Raw genomic sequence first — 6,004 nt, forward strand, 5'->3', positions numbered from 1 at the left:
TTCTCTTCCATATATTGATCCAACAAGGAAAGGCCTCCAGAGACAGAAAAGACAAGCTGTTGAGTGAACTAGCTTAAAAAGGCACATTCCCCTTTAAGAATTAGCTACTGGCTAGAAAGCAAAGTAAGGAGCACAGCCGGCACTTAAGGAAGAAAAAAAAATGTAAGTACTGGCTGCCGGCTAAGGCAACCTCTCCAAATGGCTCCATTCATAAGTAAAGGAATGCTACAGGCAAAATCCATTCAGGAGAAAAATACTTCAAAATCCCTTGCAGCAAAACTTACAGCTAACAGCAGAGCAATAGAAGCTAACATGAGACATCAGACATCAGCCAAATAGAAATTGCCAAATACTCCTCAAGAACACAAAGCCCTCATTGCACAAATCCCAGAACTGGGACGTTAAGCTCGTTCTTGTATAGTTCTTCTGTGTAGTTTTGCCACCTCTTCTTAATCTCTTCTGCCTGTTAGGTCCCTGCCATTTTGGTCCTTTGTCATGCCGATCTTTGCATGAAACATTCCCTTCATATCTCCAATTTTCTCGAAGAAATCTCTGGTCCTCCCTATTCTATTGTTTTCTTCTATTTGTTTGCACTGTTCATTTAAGAAGGCATTTTTATCTCTTCTAGCTATTCTCTGGAATTCTGCATTCAATTGGGTGTATCTTTCTCCCTTGCTTTTCGCTTCCCTTCTTTCCTCAGCTATTTGCAAAGCTTCCTCAGACAGCCATTTTGCTTTCTTGCATTTCTTTTTCTTTGGGATGGTTTCAGTTGCTACCTCTTGTACAATGTTGCAAACCTCCGTCCATAGTTCTTCAGGCACTCTATCAGATCTAATTCTTAAATCTATTTGTCACCTCTACTGTATATACATCAGGGATATGATTTAGTTCATACTGAGTGGTCTAGTGTTTTTCCCTACTTTCTTCAATTTAAGCCTAAATTTTGCAATGAGAAGCTCATGATATGAGCCACAGTCAGTTCCTGATCTTGTTTTTACTGACTGTATAGAGCTTCTCCATCTTTGGCTGCAAAGCACATGGTCAATCTGATTTCTGTATTGATGTCTGGTGATGTCCACATGTAGAGCCATCTCTTGGATTGTTGGAAAAGAGTGTTTGCTAAGACCATCGTATTCTCTTGACAAAATTCTATCAGCCTGTGCCCTGCTTCATTTTGTACTCCAAGGCCAAACTTGCCTGTTATTCCAGTTATCTTTTGGCTTCTTACTTTAGCATTCCAATCCCCCATGATGATAAGGACATCATTTTTTGATGTTGATTCTATAAGGTGCTGTAGGGCTTCATAGAACCAGTCAGTTTTATTCTCTTCAGCACCAGTGGTTGGGGCATAGATTTGGACTACTGTGATATTGAATGGTTTGCCTTGGATTTGAACTGAGATCATTGTCATTTTGGGGATTGTATCCCAGTATTGCTTTTCCTACTCTTTTATTGACTATGAAAGCTACTCCATTTCTTCCGAGGGATTCTTGCCCGCAGTAGTATACCTGATGGTCATCTGAGTTAAATTCACCCATTCCTGTCATTTTAGTTTGCTGATTCCTAAGATGTCGATATTCAGTCTTGTCATCTCTTGTTTGACCACGTCTAGCTTGCCTTGATTCATGGATCTTACATTCCAGGTTCCTATGGAGAAAAGATCTTTACAGCATCGGACTTTCCTTTCACCACCAGATGCATCCACAGCTGAGTGTCCTTTTGGCTTTGGCCCAGTCGCTTCACTCTTTCTGGCGCTACTAGTACTAGCCCTCTGCTCTTCCCCAGTAGTATATTGGACACTGTCCGACCTGAGGGGCTCATCTTCCAGCGTCATATCTTTTTGCCTTTTGGTACAAACTTGATAGTGATCACATAGCACAGATAAATGTCCTCCTCTCAGCTTCAATACATGACATCAATAACTGAATCCTACTGTGATCTGATTGGCTCATTGCCAAAACAAGATGACACCTGATTGGCTCTCTAAACACTCATGCTCATTGGCTATAATCAGATGAAGGAAAGCTACCTGATATCAACCTAAGCAAGTTGTGCTTCCTTTTTCTGGTTATTTGGCTATAACTTTTCATAGAATACAGTACAGATAATTGAACAAACTATGTTGCATTACATTCTTGATTAAATTATCTTTCTGTTGATATATAATTTTATGGTACTACTCTAAAAAAAGTGGTGTTATTAGACATCAAACCTCAAAAATACACTTTTCCCAAAAGGTTTCCACAATTTTGACCACTACTGTAAAGCATTTCAGCTATCTAAACCACTCACTACTATCTTCTTAAACTTTTCTTTTACAAGTAGTCCTCAACTTGCAAACTTTTGTGTAGTGAAAAAAGTGACTTATGACCGTTTTCACTCTTACAACCACTGTAGCATCCCCATGGTCCTGTGATCAAAATTCAGATGCTTGGCAGCTGGTTCATATTTATGACAGTTGCAGTGTCCAGGATCATGTGATCCCCTTTTGTTACAGTCTGACAAAGTCAGTAGGGAAGCCAGATTCACTTAACAATTGTGTTACTAACTTAACAACTGCAGTGATTCATTTAACAAGTGTGACAAGAAAAGTTGTGAAATGGAGCAAAATTCACTTAACAAACATCTCTCTTAGCAACAGAAATTTTGGCTCAATTATGGTCGTAGGTTGAGAACTACCCGTATTATGAATATGAAATATACAACAAAAATATATGAGAAGAATATCACATTAACAAGCTGGGCTATTAAATGTATTTATGACAGTTGCACTGTCCTGGGGGTGGGTGGGTCATATGATCATTATTTATAACCTTCCCAGATGGCTTCTGACAAGCAAAGTCAATGGGGGATGCCTGATTTGCTTAATGACCACATGACTCACTTAACAAGTGCAGTGATTTGCTTAGCAACTGTAGCCAAAAAGGTCATAAAATCAGGTAAATCTTACTTAATTGCCTTGTTTAACAATGGAAATTTTGGGGTTGATTGTGGTTGACTACTTTATTGCACCTATTAAATTGTTAATATTTAAGGACCTCAGGGCCTAGTGATGACTTTCTAGAATGTCACACTGTCTTTGTCAACTGAAACTTTAAAAACATGGAATCTCTGGAAGAAAACCTGAGCAGTTTTTGTATGTTCTAGAAGGTTTCTATCTGAATGAACTGACCTGAACAAAAAGGCTTTTATGGAAGTACTTGAGAGAACTGCATGCAGAGCAGAGATGACTGCAACTTATCTTTGCTGGATGAAACTGAGTCTAGTTCACTTTTCAACAACAGCAATTCCCGCTTTGTGTATTATTTGATCAAGGTAATTTGTGCTCACAGGCAAAACAACAACTTTTTAGAGTATTTCTCATTACTTTTTTGTAGATATTTGAAAATCAGATTTAAGTTTACTTATATGGTAACTAATAGCATCTTCACAAGCAAAACATGGGAGAGCAATGACTATTGCACAAGGCATTTCATTTCTAGAATTTATTCCAAAATTGATCCCCAATTCTGAACAAAACCCATTTTTGAGAAGAAGAAAAGAAAAATAACTAAAATAAAAAACAAAAGCTGTCCCACCCACCTTTGTAATGCAGCCCTGAGAATGCTATACAAACCATCAGAACTTGCATATCCTAGTAGAGTGCATTTTATTCTGAAAATATCTACTATGAAATGTACTATTCCATATTAAAAGCCAACATTTAAATATAGTTCTCAGTTGAAAAAAATATATAATGAGAAAATAATGATAATAATGGGAAACAATTAATACCCAATTTTGGACTATTCATTACAGCTGGGAAAGAAAATAGAAGGAAACATAAAAGTGAGAAATGCAGACCCATAATACAGCTCATGACAAAAAAATGTAGCTAGGAATTCATTGGTGCATAAAATATACGCAATTCCTTGAACTATGCTGCGATTTAAACTGCTATTTCTAGTAGCAACTCAACTTGTGCAATCAGTATGGCAATCAAAGATTTCATGTTTACCAATTTAAAAATGCTCTGCCCCCCCCTTGATTAATAGAAAGTCAGCTAATTGACAAGTTTCTGACTGAGATGAAAGTAATACAATCATACTCAAGATAGCAAAAACCAAACCTGTATTCACATAGTGCTTCCAGACTCCACTTGACTCTTACAAGCTATCAGCATATAATTATTCATCAACTGAAAATTGGCACATCAGTATCAAATCATGGAATGCCACCAACCTCCATTGCTAACTGAGAGAACTTAAGCTGAAATGACTACATTTCTCTGCCATATTTTAATACTGATTCATGTATAAAAACACATTAAGAAAACCAAATGTGAAGTGGAATTGAATCTTTTTTCCAAATAGGTTTTGAGCTGCATCTTGACAAGCCAGTAAAATCAACAAATATCTTTAACATGATTTTTCAAATAAACACTCCCTTCCCACAGATACATGAACAAATACTGTATAGGTATATACTGTAATACTGGTTTTCAACAGTGTTACTAGGAATTGCGGAGTTTAAGACTAATCTCTGCAAATCTGGTTATCTAGGACACACTTGCTTATTTTTATTGACATTTCTTTACAGAATGGACACTCTGCAGCCCTAAAGCCCTTTTTCAGTTTACCCAGAGCCCCCATGACTGCAGTGCTGTCTTTCATTGGTGTGATTTCCAAAAACAGATTTCATTTGTTGCAAAGCATACAAAATTTGAGAATGATCTGAAAGAGCGGCCTCTTCTCCATTCAACACCACCTTCCCACCCGCCATGGAAAATTGTTGTGCTCAAGAAAGTTACATAAGGTTCAGACTGAGATGTAATACACTTATATTGCTCTCAAAGGGGAGCAACAAAAATGCATTAAATAAATAAAATAAAATAAAATAGTTAAATAAAAAACAAATAATAATAGCTTGAATTGCATCTGTGCCCTCGCTGGACCTGTCTTTTGATTAGGCAGAAGAGAAAAGAGTGCCAGGGCCATTTAGTCCTGAAGGGTGATTGCAGCAGTGCTGAAGCCAAGAGCTCCCCTTTGGCTGAGGCAGATCTAGCAAGCCCCCTGATTTCCTGCATGCACCCCGCTGACAGCCTCTCAGAGTTTGGGGTTCGGCCCCTCCAGTCCTAAGCAGAGACCTGCTTGAAAGATATAACGGCAGATGGCCAAGCACGACAGGTGAGACCGACTGGCTAAAAAGCAGACTTGCAGGACAGTCGAGTTAAAGGAATCCTGTGTTTCAGCTATGCATCTGCATGGAGGCTCAGTTTGGCTTGGCTTATTTATTGGCTTCCCTCCCTGGGACAAAATGCTGAGAACTTTTCAAATCTTGGCATTTTTCTGTTCACCTTATTCTGTCATATGGTGTCTGGATTCTGCCTAACCATGTCTCCTGTCTTTTTCCTTGGATTTGTTGCTGGTTTATTGGATTAATGGACTCAACCTCTGCCAAGGGTGTGATTGTATTTGTACTTGTTGTCTTAAGATCCTGATAAAAAAAGGACTCTTCTACTTAAGCTTTGCTACTGCTGGACTAAGCAAACATCCAGCTTACTATCTTGTAGGTTAGCAGTCAGTAGTGCTGACACAAAAAAGTCAGCTGCAAAGCATCACAAAAAACATGCATCTTGCGATTTCAGTAGTCCAACCAGAGTAGGCACTAACTAATCTGAACCTGATCAGCATACTTTCCATACATCTTTATCCCAAAACATGAAACTCAGACCTGAATCAACAGAAAAATTTCGACAACTCTTAGCCAAATCACAATCGCTTAGCCTTAGACCAGGGGTGTCCAAACTTTTTTCAAAGAGGGCCAGATTGGATGAAGTGAACGTGCTGGAGGGCCGAACATTTTTCCGAACATTCTTTGAACCATTAAAATTAAATGCAAATGAATTATTTTATGCCTCTTTCCTCTCCCTCTCTTTCCTCTTTCTCTCTCTCTCTCTTTCTCTCTCTCTCTCTCTCTCTCTCTCTTTCTCTCTCTCTCTCTTTCTCTCTCTCTCTCTCTCTCT

The 6,004-nt window shown here is 38.5% G+C and overlaps 1 protein-coding gene across 1 annotated transcript in view; it reads right to left on the minus strand.

Annotated features, from left to right (window-relative positions):
* XRN2 (5'-3' exoribonuclease 2) overlaps positions 1 to 6,004 on the minus strand; it is a 70,098-nt gene that overhangs the window by 12,827 nt on the left and 51,267 nt on the right. The window lies entirely within an intron of this gene.

This window comes from Protobothrops mucrosquamatus, unplaced genomic scaffold (genome assembly GCF_001527695.2).
Source record: "Protobothrops mucrosquamatus isolate PMUCROS unplaced genomic scaffold, P.Mucros_1.0 scaffold_213, whole genome shotgun sequence".
Lineage (NCBI taxonomy): Eukaryota > Metazoa > Chordata > Lepidosauria > Squamata > Viperidae > Protobothrops > Protobothrops mucrosquamatus.